The sequence below is a fragment of the Chamaea fasciata genome, unplaced genomic scaffold, assembly GCF_029207755.1.
Source record: "Chamaea fasciata isolate MVZ Bird 193981 ecotype frontalis unplaced genomic scaffold, bChaFas1.0.hap1 SCAF_1, whole genome shotgun sequence".
In the NCBI taxonomy this organism is placed as follows: domain Eukaryota; kingdom Metazoa; phylum Chordata; class Aves; order Passeriformes; family Sylviidae; genus Chamaea; species Chamaea fasciata.
Window position 1 is genome coordinate 119,109,311 of NW_027094086.1, and position 15,614 is coordinate 119,124,924.

Here is a 15,614-nt window from a genome sequence, read left to right on the forward strand (position 1 = left end):
TGCTGCCAGGTTGTCTTTGCCTAAAGAGAAAAACTGCAAGTAGAATTGATGAATAAAACATAAGTAGTGGTGGGGCTGAGACTGTAGAAAAAGTCCCATTTCCTGCAGTTAGCAAGCCTGCTTCCTCTCTTCTATTTTGTTTTTAATTTCCATGCCTCATGTATCCTTTCAGTTCTTTATAAACTTCAAGAACTGAGCTAAATGGAGTCTTTGATGCTGGGGTAAAGGATTACATTTGCTAGTAAGAACAGATTAGCTAGTTCTTTTAAAACAGAGCTGTCTTAAAAGATGTGAAGAGGGCTTTAAACTAAAGCTGGTGGGGGAAGGGAACTTCCATCCATCCTACTCCTACCAGTTTGATGCCAGCACCAGCAAGAGATGCCCAGAGCCTGGAGATGGATTGCAAGTTAGCAGGAGAGCTCCTGAAGAGTAGCACAAAGGAATTGCAGCCACTCTGGGCAACAAGTCAGCTTCATTGCATCAACACACTGGAAGGAGGGGATGGCATCCAGAGTGACCTTGACAGGCAGGCCTCATGAACTTCAAGAAGGTCAGGTGCAAGGTCCTGCAGATGGGTCAGGGCAATCCTAAGCACAAATGCAGTCTGAGCAGAGAATGAACTGACAATAACCCTACAGAGAAGTACCTGGGGGTGTGCATGGAGGACAAGCACAGGGCCCAGCAACATGCACTTCAGCCCAGAGAAAGCCAAATATGTCCTGGGCTGCAGAAAAAGCAGCGTGACCAGCAGACCTCTGCTCTGCTCTGGTGAAACCCTACCTGGAGAAATGCATTCAGCTCTCAGTTCCCCAATTCAAGAAGGATGTGGACATGCTGGATTGGATCCAGAGGAAACCACGAAGATGACACGAGGGCTGAAGCACCCGTGGTATGAAGGCAGGTTCACAGAGGTTGGGGTTGTTCAGCCTGAAGAAGAGAGGGCTCCAGAAGGCCTTATAGCACCTTCCATTACTAAAGAGGGCCCTTAAGAGGGACTTTTGGCAAGCGTGTGTAGTGGTGGGGTAAGGGGTAATGGCTTTAAACTGAAAGAGCGTAGATTTAGATTAGATATTAGGGAGAAATTCTTCACAGGGAGGGTGATGAGGCACTAGAACAGGTTTCCCAGAGAAACTGAGGATACTCCATCCCTCGAAGTGTTCAGGGCCAGGCTGGATGGAGCTGTGACCAACCTGATCTAGTGGAAGGCATCCCTGCTCATGGTGGGGCACCTAGATGATCTTTAAGGTCCCTTCCAACTCAAACCATGCTGAGATTCCTGAATGAATTGCTTTTTCACCCAGAAAGTAGTGTCAAGTTCAGTTGTCAAGTTGCTAAAGATGAAAGTGGGCACTGGTGAGCAGCTTGTCCCTTAGTTACTGTCATTTCCCCCATCCTTGTACTCTTGTAGTGTGCTTATGCACACTGAGATAACTGCAGAATAAGCATTTGCTTTTGTCGGATGGGGTAGCTGGAAAGGAGTTTGTTTGTAGTATTTGGTTAATTGGAAGAGGCTTGTTGAAGCTACTTAGTCTTAAATCAGATAGTTTATCTTACACTCATAAAAGAAGCTATGGCAGAAATCACAGGCATGGATGTACTGTAGTTTCTCTTTCTATAAATCAGACCTTATTGTGGTCTGGCTGAATGCCATCAGGTGGTGTTAAAAATGTCATGAGGACTGCTCATGAGTATTTAAGTTTGGCCCCTCCCAACACCACATATGCCCAACCTTGTGTTGAGAGCATGAATAGCGACTCTCTGAGGTTGTCTCAGTCATGAGGCAGGACAATGCCTCTGTGTCACCATTCTGTTCCTGAGCAACGCATACAGTCAGAGGTGTGTGGGATTTTTTTTTCTTTTAAATCTAGAGAGGTTTGCCTACAAGATGCAAAAGCTGATATGATCTCCTATTAAGAATACAAAGTATTAAAAAAATAATTTTCTGTGGTGTTTCCAAATCCTATTCAAATACCCTGTCTAAATGTGAGCTAGTTGTTCTTCTCATCTTTCTTTATATAGCTTTCCTCTTGCCTGTTTCAGCACTGAGTTTACCATGGTATTTGCACTTCTCTGCTACACATGAAACTCAAGGAAGAACATTTAACTTCACCTGCTCTGGTCTTTAAGGGTGTGATGAATGGTAATAAAACTTTTCTTAATTTAACTTTGACATCTGTCATTGTTGGAAGTACACTGAATTGAATTATCCCACTAAGCATATGTGAAAGGAAGTTACATGTACAGCTATGGACTTCAGACGTTTTATTCAGAATAAATTTTTGAGTCTTTTTTCCTGTAACAGTAGTGCTATTGGTTAATTTAGGATATTTTATTTTTTCCCAGATCCTAGTGTATCAAGAAGTGTGAAAAAGTGTACTCTTGATTTTTAGGAGTGTCCATAGGACCTCACCTAAGGCGGAACAATTCCTTGGATAATTCCTATGAGACTATTCCTTTCACTTACAGGCTCTGTACTGAAGTAAAGGTGCTAATTGGTTCCTTGTCTGAATTCAGCTCATTTGAGCTGAATTTTAAGTTTCAGTTGTTTAGAATCTTTGTCTCTGGAACTTTATTGGCAGTGATAGCCCATATGGTGTAGAACAACAGATAACTTTCTGTGCACATCTTGCCTTTGTTTTGTTTACATAGTTTTGTTCTGTAGCAAATGTTTCTCACGTTAATGAGCCTTTTCTCCAGGAACTTGTGTGCTGCATGAGAGTAATTTATTTTAGTTCCCAGCTACAAATGTCTTGCTGTTTCAACACCTACTGCTTCGTCTCTTTCAGTCACTGTCATGGGTATGAGCTCCCAAACCTCTTGTGTCAGGGTTCTGAGGCAAGAGCCCAGTTAGGAAATGATCTTTCAACATACACTGCCATATCACATACCACGGTGGTAATTTTAATGGTAAATTGTTAAGTCAATGATATAGGTATTTCAGATTTCTTTTTTTTTTAGGATTCCAACTAGAATAATCATTTGTAAAAATGGGATTGCTATCCATCTAGTCCAAGACAGTCATAAGAGCAAAGAGTATTTTCCTGTATGTTTAATTATAGTAACATATGGTCGAATAAAGTTACTTTTTTACTGCAGTGGATTCTTGGAACTCAGTGTAACTGACCTTTGCTTCCAGACTGTAAAAGTCACTTGAAAGAATGTATTAATAAGGAGAGAACAGTACTAATTTTTATGTGTATTTACTGAAAGGCACTAAAAGTGCCTCTGGAGAGTTTCCAAACAAAAATAAAATAGTTTCTCAAGATTTTCCCAAAAGTCTGCGTCTCCTCGTTTCTCCTATCAGAAGCTGGATTTGAATGGAGCAGCAAATGTGCAGCATAAGGGTGAAGGATCAGTGAGGTAAGGTGTAGAGCTCCTGCTGCTTTAGGCTTTGCTGAAGAAAACCAGCTCATATGGCATCAGAACATGACCTCTGCCTTTAAAACTGGGCTCTGTTTCAGACACGAGTTTCAGCCTTGTCTGGCATGCAGAAATTTGTAAGCAGTGGGGTAGCAGGCAGGAGTTGGCATGGCAGGATGAAGTTTTCTTGCCTGTATCTTCCTGGATTTCTCTCCCTTATCCCTTAGGCCAAGTCCAATACCCACTTTCAGCTCTGTCCCAGAACCATAATTTTGAGATGGAACTGGCTTTCTGAGACGGTATGGTTTGTGCTTAATATGGATGTAAACATTTCACTGATTATGCCTTCCCAATACTCAGCTGTTGTCCTTGTTGATTTCTTAGAAATTTCTTAGAAACTTTTAGGACCTGACATGGCTAAAATTTGCAGCTTGGGGGTGTAGGGGGGAGTGGATTATGTCCTGTCTAAAATACTTTAAGTAGCAACTCTAATCCAGGGTAGAAAAGATAATCCTCAACAGGCCTGTAATAACTCTATTAAGAAGCTGTGCAGTGAAGGAAGAAAGTGTTTCTGCTTTTCTTTAAAAACATAGCACCATGAAAGTTTAGGATATGTCTGGGGAATGCTAAATTGTTCATTTTGCACTGCTGTAGCTGACGCTGTGCAAATTCTCATCATGTCAATTGCTGGACTAGGATGTGTGTATCACAGCAAGCTATCAAGGTACCTGTCTGCATCAGTATGAAAAATGAAATCTCTATTGCCAAAGATCAGTCTGTGTGGTGTCTGTAGATGTAAAACCTTGTGTTTCAGCCCAGTATCCTTCTTGAGATGATTAAGAAGGAAGGGTGGTGGTTTCTACTAGAGAATACTCTCAGTCTAAAAGGGTGGTAGTGGTTAACTGGTGGTAAATCAGCCTGATGTAGTGCACATTATTGTAAAATAATACACTTCAATACCCATATTGTGAAATGCTGCAACAAGAAGAAATGTGTTGACATCCTCTCTGAAGCCTCCACTACATGTTTTAGGCAGAAATAATCTGGCCCTTTGTGAATGCATGCATAACTAAGGTTTTTAATACCAGAGTTGATTAAGTTGCAAAGAACAAACTTGTAAACTTTGGGAGTAACATATAATAATTCCCCCCCCCCCCCCCCCCCATTTTTCTCATGCAAGAATTGCAGGTAAAAGAGGCAAGAAAACTTGCAAGCTGCCAGTGGCTACATGGTATTACAATATTTACAGTCTGCTTGTGCTATATGTGTAATTTTCAAGTTCTGCGACTAAGAAATAAACCAGAGCTTTTCACCCATTGTACTTGCTAGCAACACAAGGAATAGCATTCAGGTACAGCTTATTGTGTTGCACTTTTAAACTGTTGGAATTTTGCATGCAATCCAAAAGGCTTTATATTTCTGTCTGTTTTGCTCTTAAAGGAGGAAAGAATGAGATAATGCAGAAGGTGATTCTCCAATTTTCATTTCCTTCTGTCTTTAGAAGGTTTGTAATAATGTTGCTGTGTACATGCAAATGATGTTAATCAGGAGATTTTGGTGTCAGCTTTGTCAACGTTTACATTCACTTTACACACTGAATTTGCATTTGAAAAGGCTTGTTATAATCAACATTTAAGGGATAACATAGTCAAATTTACATTTGATTGAGTAGAAATGTTAAGTAATTTTAGCTGAGCTGTTGCTAGGAAACAAGCCAATGTTTTTGTATTTTTTTTTTCCCTTAATCCATACTGTCTTTCTATTGGCAATTCATCTGGTAATACAAGAACACCAACACCCAAACAGTATAACTTACATCTTTACCATACTTCTAGATTTATACTTTTCCTACTGGTTATAACTTAAGGTGAAGTTTTGGAGAAATTCTCTTGTAAATTGTCTAACAGTCACCCATGACTACTTTTTGTGTGTGTGGTCAGAGGTAGGATCAGCTGTTTGACTTTTTTAAAAACCCATAAATTCTGTGTCTTCTGATGATAAGCTGTCTCTTCGGAAGTACACCAATGCTTTTTTTTTTCTGTGGTCGGTGTTTATAATGTTAGTCAGTATTCAAAGAACATCATGCAACTGCCCAAGAATTCAGCAGAGTTTTGTGTGTGACCTCTCAGGGTTTATGTAGTACACTGGTTTTGTCCTTATCTTGGGTGATCATTTTGATAACTGTGTTACTTTCATTCAAGTGGGCAAAATGAATTGTAACTGTAAAAAGAAATCTTCCGATTTTGGATACGCTCTGGCTGTCTGTTGTGTATCTTTTGGAACTTGTAGGAGGACTCCACAGCTTGGCACTTCACAGCAGTGTTCATCTGGCAAAAATGCTAATTAAAGGGAAGAATAGTTCCTATTCATATCAGTCCCAAAGCATTTCAAGTGCATTATCTGTGTGGCGCATATAAATGTGGTGATCCCCCGAAACTCACTACAAGGCAGTCAAAGAATGTAGCTCCTTACAAGGCCAAATAGAGGCTCTCTTGCCTCCCCACCCTGCTGAACCAGGCAGAATACAATTTTACTGTAGATATATGGTCCTTCTCACTTCGTGTACCTCAAAGCTTTGCTCAGGGCAGTCAGTCAGAGGCGGGTGAGCTCTCTAGACAAAGATAGCAGCTGTTATTCATGACAATAGCTCACAAGCATCCCTGGGCACCCAAACTTTTGCAAACCCAGGAAGAGGGCTGGCCTGATATTATCCCCTTTTAATCCCTCCCACAAAACAGTGGTTATTCTTATCTTTCCACCTTCATGGCCAAGTGAAGTAGGCAGGTGGGCTTCTACCCTGTATGCAGAGCTCAGTGTATGCAAATCTCAGTGTGGTGTGTAAACCCTGCAGCTTTCTGGCCAGGGTAAGAAAGCTACTGAAATTAATCATACTGACAGTAGTTTTGGGGCTACTATTATCGTAGCATTGCTTAAACAGTGCAGGCATTCCAGATCCATGCTGCGGGAAAGACTGCAAATTCCTTATATTTTTATGGTCTCCCAGTGGTATGGGCTGCATTCCTCAGATTCTAAGTAATCCATGCATGTGCAAAATACATATTATAAAATCTGATCAGGCAGGGCCTACGGTCACAGTGGAGCAGATGTGGGTTTCCTTCAGTTCTTGGCACCTGTTGCTTTCCTTACTGGAAAATACTGATTAAAATAGCTTTTTCTCACAACTCGTTTTATATGTCTTAAAGAAAAAATTAATAAAATATTTGCCTCTGGGGTGCAATGTGGTTGGAAAGACAGCTCAGGCAGCTTATTCTCATTTGCATACTCCTAATTTTTAAGTGTTGGTAGCTTTGAACATGCATTTCTTCAGCAGCTTTTGGAGCCTCTGACTCTAGAAGAAAACTGAGCAAATCTGAATAGAATAAGGAGGGCTTTGCTATGGAGCTTGGGTTATAGAATGGTGTGCATGCACAGGTGAGACCTCGTGTGTCTCAGTCCTGTTTCCTCTCTCTTCAAGGCATAACTTCATGTATCTTTCTTAGTATGAAGTTTTGGTGGAGACAGAATGCACTTAGAGCTGTCAGCGTGAAACTTCCTGTAAATGGCTATCTCCATGTAGGAAACCTTAGAGCCTCAAGGTGCGGCCAGAGTCTCAGGTGGGATGTATAAAAAAGCAGAACCTTTCACTTGGCAAAAGTGTCTAGTAGTTCTGTTCAAGTATTATTACTTTAAGTGACTGTTTTTTTCCAGGAAACTTCAATACCTTCCACTGCTCCCATGTTTTATGTAGGGTACTCAAAAAGCATATGCACTTGCCTTTTGGGATGCTGTTCTTTGAACCTATGATCTAGTAGGATGTAGTTATGTAGTGAAAGGTCACGGTGTACTACTAGCTTGTGCTAAGTGGATGCTTATGACTCATTTATACTTCTATTAACAGGTGTGGGATTTTGTTTTGTTTTATCCCTGAACAGTGTTGTTAGACTAGAGATTGAAGCACTCTCTGATTTTGCAGTCATGGAAGTGCACAAAAAAAATGTTCTTGACTGAACAAGAACATCTTGTCTACATGCCAAGCTTTTATTCTGGGTCCTGGACTGTATATTTTGTCATACTTCAGTTTGTCTGTTGCCCACTGCTTTTCTGGGAAGGGAGAGAATAACCTAATAATGGATACACCAATGCAAATTGGGTTGTAATCTTCTTCTTTAGATAGTTTACTTGACCCAGCAGAGTCTCATTAAGCTTACTAGTTCACCTCTTAATTTTTGTATTAGTAATAAAATTTCCCTGTCCAATTTTTTTTTTTTAAGGTTGATCTAAGTACAATCCCTGAACCTCTTTATAGCCCTTTTCCTGAGTACAGAGCGGTGCTTTCACTGATGTGTTCACTGTGGGTTATCTTCAGGAAGGAAGTCCAGGACTTGGTACATGTGTTTTACTGACTGTATATTGCTATATACTTGTAGAGCCATTTATTTTATTACTTGCTGTTTTGTTTTAGTTTCAAAGAACTCTCCTTTGTATTATTGAGGTTGCTTACTGTCAAGTATTGCTAAGGGATTTACTTTCTCCCAGGGACTAATATGTAGTTGTGTTCACTGTGTTAAATTTCCCAGTGTTTGTAGACACCTCCTGCATGAGAGTTTCCCGTGATGGCTCAGTTGCTACCTGCTGGCAGTCAGAAATTTACGTGGTTTTAATAAGGCTAATTTTTTTGTGGGTATCCTATCACAGAATGAATAAAAGCACAGCAGCAGTGGACAGCCAAAGGGGACTCCTAATGCAGTGAAAGAAATTAGTCTTGAATGTTTACTGCAGTCATCAGGTTTTTAGGAGTAACGACCTATTGGATTTACTATAACTTTAAATGTGGGGGAAGCAACCTTTAAAAATATTTTTTATGAGTATGTAATCTTTGTATTTCATCAGAGTATTCTATTATGTTAAGCCTCTTCACTGGAGGTAAACATCATTCTGTAGCCCTAAAAGCGGATATTCGTATTACTTGGTGTTTAATTGTTAACAGCAATTCAAAAATATCATGAAACTGTTTACAGCTCAGGATATCCAGCATATTTTATTTGAATGGTTGCAACATAGTCTAACATGAAAGCAAAGGGATTTCCAACTTCGGTCCCCATAAAATGTTGCAGCTTAATGAGTATGAAAGACACAGTTTACCCTCCCAAACCCTGATGGGACAACATCAAAATTTCTGCTAGAAACGGAAGTATGTAGAATTCATCTTCATGGCTACTTTGGGGTGTGCAGAAAGAAAAGAGAAAACTTTAAATCTCAGTAAAGCCTAGAGCTGACCTCTCCAAAGCTGTCATGTACGCTATTAATACTACAGGCAGGTTGTGCTTCACCAAGGTCTTCAGTTTATGGGAGGGGAAGAAGGCTGGCTATTGAAGGCAGGTATGTTGGCTTTATTATAATGATGGAATTCCATCTGTGGCTGATATGACAAGAAAAATTGTATCACTTCTAGTAATGTTCAGTTGATAGGTTTTAATAATCTTCGTGAACTTCTTGTGACACTGCAGCTTTTTCCTCCAAAGGCAGCACAAGTTTTTGAAAATGGCTGATAATTTGTATGTCAGTGCTGAGACTAGGCTCAAAAGAGAAGGGGAGTGGAGAGAAAGAGGACTTTTTGTTCTGTCTTCATGAAGCTGCAAAACACTATTCACCAGGTGTTTACTGTATTCAAACACTGATGTGTATTTGATTTTGGCTTCCTAAAATATTACTCAAAATTTTTTCAGTTTCATTCAAAAGTATATACTGCCAACTTATGTTTTAATGCTAGATATGTGTGGTTTAGGACATAATGCTATGTTAAATCCAGATCATAATATTTGTTCCTTTGTTGGAGCTCAAATTATAATCTGAACTTCTTTTCAAAGAGGAACAAAGAGGTTGAAGTGGTTGCTGAACTTGATATTGCTAAATCATTATTTGTCATTCTCTTGCTATATTTCCAAGAGAGTGATTTTGGGCACCCTGCTATGAAAATGATTATTTAACAGTATTTTTGTTTTGACTTCCTATATGAGGCTGTCTGAAAGCATACTGCAAATGCGAAATACTCCCTAGCATGTGTGTAAGAATTGTATTTTCATACCCATGTAGCAAAAAAGGCAGCCTTTTCAATTACCTGCTCTTTTGGGAGCTCTCTTGCATGAGGAGGGCTGCTGCCTGCCCTGCCTCTGCCTTGCTGGAGAGGGACAGTTCTCTCTGTCCCTCCTGCCTTGCTGATGCACTTGAATTGCACTGTTGGTCCTGATGTGTGAAAGGATGGCAGAAACATGAAGCGTGAGAAGGAATGACAAACCACAAATACTTTACAGAATGTATGTCCCTACAAATACAGCAGTTTCTGCAAATGTCCAGGCTTTGAGGGGAGGGACGTGTGCTGTATGATTCTGTGACTGGAGGGCCCAGTATGGTGTCTAGTCGATGATGATGATCACTTTGAGGAGCAGAAGCAGGAGTAGGCATAGTCCAGCAGCTTGTCTCCTGTATGTCCTTCTGGATTCTGGACTGGCTGCTCCCTGTGTTTTCATGCATACCACTATGCTATGGGGCAAAGAGTGTTTAATGTTTTTCTTCTGATCTTGGCTGTGGAAATGAACTGAACCCCAGCACTGTGCCTGACATCATCTCATGACTGTACCGCCTCACTTTTCTAATGCTTGATTAGGGTGATGATGAGTCAAGGTTTTTTGTTCCCTCTACAACCAACTATTTGTGTGCCTCCTGAATGAACTGGAAAAAAGAGGATTATTGAAATAGTTAGTGTTGGAGCTGGCATGACTCTCGTGTCAATGAAATTTCAGCTACTCGGTTGTACTTCCATCTGCAGCCCAGCAGAAAAATGCAAACAATCCTCACTCTGGAATCTAGTTCTTATATATGAGAGTATATAGGAGACCCTGATGTCAGACATGTGGGAGTCTTCTGAGTTGGCACCATCACTTTGTCCTTTAACTAGCCACATAAACTTTTCCCTCTTTGGGCTGGTTTTCAGATGTTTAAGGAGAGTATCTGCTAAACTGCCAGCTGTGCCACGTGTATGAACTGCCTGTGAAGCAGAGCTAGCTGGGGCCTCAAGCCTTAAACTGAACAACAGTCCGGTCAGAGTATCTCCTTTTGATGGCGTTTACTTCTGGATTGACTCTGCAAAAATTATGCTTCAGCCCAGAAGCACCAAGTCCCAGGAAGCTGTTGGTGGAGCTTGTTACTCTCTCTCCTCTCTCGTGACTCCTTGTTTCTGCATCTTCTCTGGGCCAGACCTCTGTAATCTCCAAGTCTTTGGCACAGATACCACTTACAGACCTTTTAAGGCTGATTGTATCCAGATTTGCAGAGCTGAATTGCAGAATTGCAGAGATGACATCTCCCTCCCTAGCCTGCTTGCTGCCTCTGGGAACCAAGTTTGGGATCTTGTGAAGGCAAGAAAAGTACCTGTTAGGCTGGTAGGGCTTCCTGACCTGTGTTGTTACTGGGAAGAGCCAGTGAACCCTAAGGCACCTAGGAGATTGGGAACCTGTGAGGATTGGTGTTGGGGGAAGTATGTCAGCTGCCTCTCCTCAAGCTGGCCCCACTGGATCATCACTGAGTTCAGGTGAGGTTATTATGGTAGTGTCCAAACTGAAGTAGCTGTCTTAAATTGGTGAAGATGATCTTTTAGTGTATTGTACCTCTTGCCTTAAAACATACCCCTCAGACCTCTCGGTGTGTGCACTGGGGGCTGCCTCTTGCTGTTAATTCTGAATGCAAAAACGAAAAATACCAGTCTCGAGGAATTGCCAAGCTTTGACACTACCTCTTGTTGTTCTAAACCTAAGTGTTCAAACTGGTGGTGGCCTGGCACAAAACGAACTGCCTGCCTGCTCTAGCAAATAATGGAATACAGCAACACCTGCAGTTTCATAAAAATGACTTACTTGAACAGGTTTTACTTTTAGACTGAGATTTTTTTTTTCTGACTTAGTTCTGGTAGTACTCTCCCATGTCTGGTGTCTGTTTCAATTTTTTCAAGTGGATCTCTGGTTTTTTGGTGTTGGTTGTACCTGTGGTGATACCAAAAGCAGCCAGAGGCACAATGCCCTCTCCAGTCTCCATGGTACTAGGAGACAGTGGGTTATCAAGGTGACATGTCACCTGTGGCATCTCTGCTTCCTCAGGCAGGCTGCTCACATTTTAAGCTGAGTTGCTCTGCAGCAACTGTTACCTGTAACACAGGCTTGTCACTAAAACACTGCCCTATGCCAGAGAATCCTCAGTGGTTAAATGGCCCAGATAACAAATGGAATGTAGTTTTCAATTTTTTTAGATGAATAGAGCCAAAATTAGTGCTCTGGTTCATTCAGGTGGTGGGTCATTGTTGCTGCCACTTGTGTAGAGCAGAATGATGACAGGAGCTGCAAAACTGCAAGTGAGCTGGAGAAAACTGAACTGTAGGGAATTCTTCAGTACTCTGACTTCATTGCTGCTTTTATTCTGATCTTTCTGCACTCTTTTGGGTTGTCATTGAGAAAGGCCATTGCAAATTACACCTAGAACATAAAGTCCCTGCTTATTGAAGTCCCTGTCAGTGTGCCTTCCAACAGCATGTAAGCCTTTTTTTGTTGGGGATGGTGGTGTTCTGTTTGTGGCTGGATTTCTTAATTATTTTTTTAAGCTGATTTTAGAATATTGCCAGTAGAAATCTGTTGAAGGGAACTGTTAAAGTAAACAAAAAAATCCCTAATTTTAAAAGCTAGGAGCTCCCCCTGCTTGCTGTGGCTCCCTGGCTGTCTGGACTGTCGATCCTGTTGCAAATGCCCAGTAAAGACAGCATGTGACCCAAAAGCAGAGCTGGCTTGGCCTTCTCCAGCGTTGTGATGACACAACTGAAAAGTGAGAAACTTCTTCAAATTACTAGTGGGTTCTGAAGCTGTGTCAGGTAATTTTCTCCATTCTGATTACTCCCCATTGGTTCTTTTCTCTGTGCCCAGTGGGTAGCATGGGAAGATACCCACTTTCTTACCCAGAGTTGAGCTTGTCAGAAACAACATTTTAGTGCAGTTGTGGCACCTTTTGTTCCTTGATGTGAAATATTTCAGGTCCCCTTTGGTCTGGGGAGGCTCTGCTTTCCTGCTTGGATACCTGTTGTCTTGGCCAGCAAGATGTTTCAGGCAGAAACTAATGTTTTACATCTTTTACATATGCAGACTCACAGAATATTCTAAGTTGGAAGGGACCCTCAAGGATCATCAAGTCCAGCTCTTAAGTGCATGGCCCCTAGGGGATTGAACCCACTGCCTCGGTGTTATCAGCACCATGTACTGTAACAAGCTTCTTTGCAGCTCACATTATTTAATGTGCTGATCCATAGCTGTATCCTCTCCCTGCAGCACGCAGTGCTAAAGCTGCTCCCTCGACAGTCCTTGGCATCACCTGAACTTCTGTGGAGGGGTGGAGATGGAGGTGAAGCCTCTTGACAGCAAAGCGAGCTTATTAAACTTAACACGGTGCGTCACTGCCTTCTAGGGGGCAGCTCCTCCCAACTTAGTGTCTTCAGCGGCGTGACCCTCGAGCAGTTGGCAATACCTACCGCCTGGTGAGCGCCGTGCCGCGGTTCTCTGCTCACCTGTGTCCCTGCTGTTCTCTGCTCACCTGTGTCCCTGCTGTTCTCTGCTCACTTGTGTCCCTGCTGTTCTCTGCTCACCTGTGTCCCTGCGGTTCTCTGCTCACCTGTGTCCCTGCGGTTCTCTGCTCACCTGTGTCCCTGCTGTTCTCTGCTCACTTGTGTCCCTGCTGTTCTCTGCTCACCTGTGTCCCTGCAGTTCTCTGCTCACCTGTGTCCCTGCTGTTCTCTGCTCACCTGTGTCCCTGCGGTTCTCTGCTCACCTGTGTCCCTGCTGTTCTCTGCTCACCTGTGTCCCTGCGGTTCTCTGCTCACCTGTGTCCCTTTCCCTTCCCGCATTTCCCTCCGCGGCCCTTGCCCTGGGGCGCCCCCGCGTGGCGGCCGCGGGCAGCGCCCGCTCCGCGCCCAAAGCCGGGATCGCTTGCCAGCTGCTAATCCCGCGTTTCGCTGTGGCCGATAATGATTTGGTTTTCGTTTTTTGGCTTCGTAGTTCGTGAGGCGGCCAGTGAAGAAAAACACTGTTAGAGATTTATTCCCCTAGCTTTCCAAACAAACGGGTCTCACAGAGCCGGGAGCGTGTAATTTCTATGCCTTGGAATGCTCGTTATATTTTGCCCTTGTCTGATTTATTGCAGTGCCTGTGCTAGGTATAAATATTAAAACAATTTATCATAAATTGAGCATTGCAAAGGCGACATCTGTTTTAGATAACAGGTTTTTTGAGGCTAAACTTTCACAGTACAGTTCATAAACTACACAAGTCTTAAATCCCTTTCTTTAAACTCAGGTCTTTCCCTCTGTTGTTGAGTGGGCTGACACTTGCAGTATTTTGTTGAGTATTCATACACTCTGTCATGGCTTTAGTGTATGTTTTTGGAGCTGAAATGTTAAAATTCCCCAGCTAATGCATGGCGTGAGGCTGCACTTTAGAAAGGGATTGTTGGGATCCATACTACTTTCTGTCTCCTGTGGCTGTGATGCCATTTCATGAGGTGTTTCTCTCCTTGGTCAGAATGCCAAGCACCAACCCTGTGGTAGGTTTCATGTAGCTGTGTTATCACCATAAAAACTGACACAGCACCCCCCAGTTCCTTAGTTAAACTGATAACATACTAAAGAGAAAAGCCTCATGGAGTTTGTTAAAGCAGATCACAACATGTAGCTTAAAAAAAAGAAGTAAAGGCTCTGCTTTCCTTTGTCCCCTTTACAGGAAAAAAATGGGCAGATGGATTGACAGTTCAATATACTGTGTGTTCTTCAGATTTGAACTTCTGTAATAGAACAAGTGTTTCTGTCATACTCCGTAATCCTGCTCTCCCATGAGGAATCTTGAGAAACCTCAGAAATGGCATATCAAAATTGTAAACCACAAAGCATAACCCTTAATATAGCCCTGGGGCAAACCTCTGTCTTCTGAATTGCATGGCACAATGGAGATGATAGAATAAGAATGTTTTGCCTTGGAGGGTTTTTTTCCTTCCTTTTTTTCAAGCTAGTTCTAATATTTACAGTATCTCTGTTCTCTGCAGATTTAATTGAGTCAATTAAGATTCTTAGACTCGATTCCCCCAGGTGTGGGTTAAAAGTTTCTCTTTATTTTTTTCTTCTCCCCTCCCTCTTGCCAGCTGCTGTTTCTTGTTCTTGGCTGGTTACAGAGGAAGCAGCTACCTGGGATTTTGGTACCATTTGCAAAGCTCCCTCTATTGCAGTGAGGTGATCTACTGTGCAGGCAAGCATGAATAACACCTGGCTTCACTTGCCTTTATTTCTGCTTCCTTTTATGCCCTCTTTGAGTATTTCACCTCTTTGAACTGTGTCTTCTGAGTTTTTTAGTTGTTTTTTTTTTTTTTTTTTTTTTTTTTCTGTGTAGAAAACAATCTCTTTGTTCTTCAGTAGTCTTACTTTCTTAAGGAAGGATTAAGGGGAAGATTTCTTCATAGTTCAAGAGCTGGAGTGGGGGTGCCTATATTTCAGCTTTTGCCGTGCTTAACTCTGTACCTTACAACACCACTACCCAAGAGCTAAGTTGGTATATTCAAGTGATTGTTGATGACCATTGGTGTTGAAGCAGCAGACCTTTCTCAGGCTGGCACTCTGTAAGCCACGTAGTCCTTCAGGTACACTTGTTCTCTGTTAGTGGTGTCTCTCAGTTCTTCTATGGCTTCTTGCTTTGCACTGGGGCCAGCTGGGAATGCCCAGGCACACCCACAGACTGCATTTTCGTGTGCATTCAGACATGCACCAGGCTCCTATTGAAGTGTGACTGTCAAAGGTTTCAGTTTGATTACTCTGAGGATGTTTGGTTGGCATCCAAGTCTTGTACATCAGATGGAATGCTGCCAATGAGCATTTCCTTGGAAGCCCAGGGCGAGAAGTGCCATGACTCTGGGTACGAGGAACATTTTCAGTACAGGTACACAGAAAAGCACTTTTTCTTCTCCATTTGGCATGAAGACTGATGATTGTTCTTGATGTTGCACTTTGCATGTTACTATTGTCTTTAAATGATTATTTTACAGTCACAGTGTTTTAAATATGTGCTCTTAGAACCCCGTAGCCACTCAATTGTGGAAAAACAAATCCACATATGATTTTCAAGAAAGTGCTGATCTAGGTATTGATGCTCATTTGGATTACCTGAACTGATGGCTGATACGAC

General features: G+C 42.1%; 1 protein-coding gene across 1 annotated transcript in view; it reads left to right on the forward strand.

Moving 5' to 3' along the window:
• The window catches only part of JAZF1 (JAZF zinc finger 1), a 186,648-nt gene that overhangs the window by 17,873 nt on the left and 153,161 nt on the right, over window positions 1–15,614 (forward strand). The window lies entirely within an intron of this gene.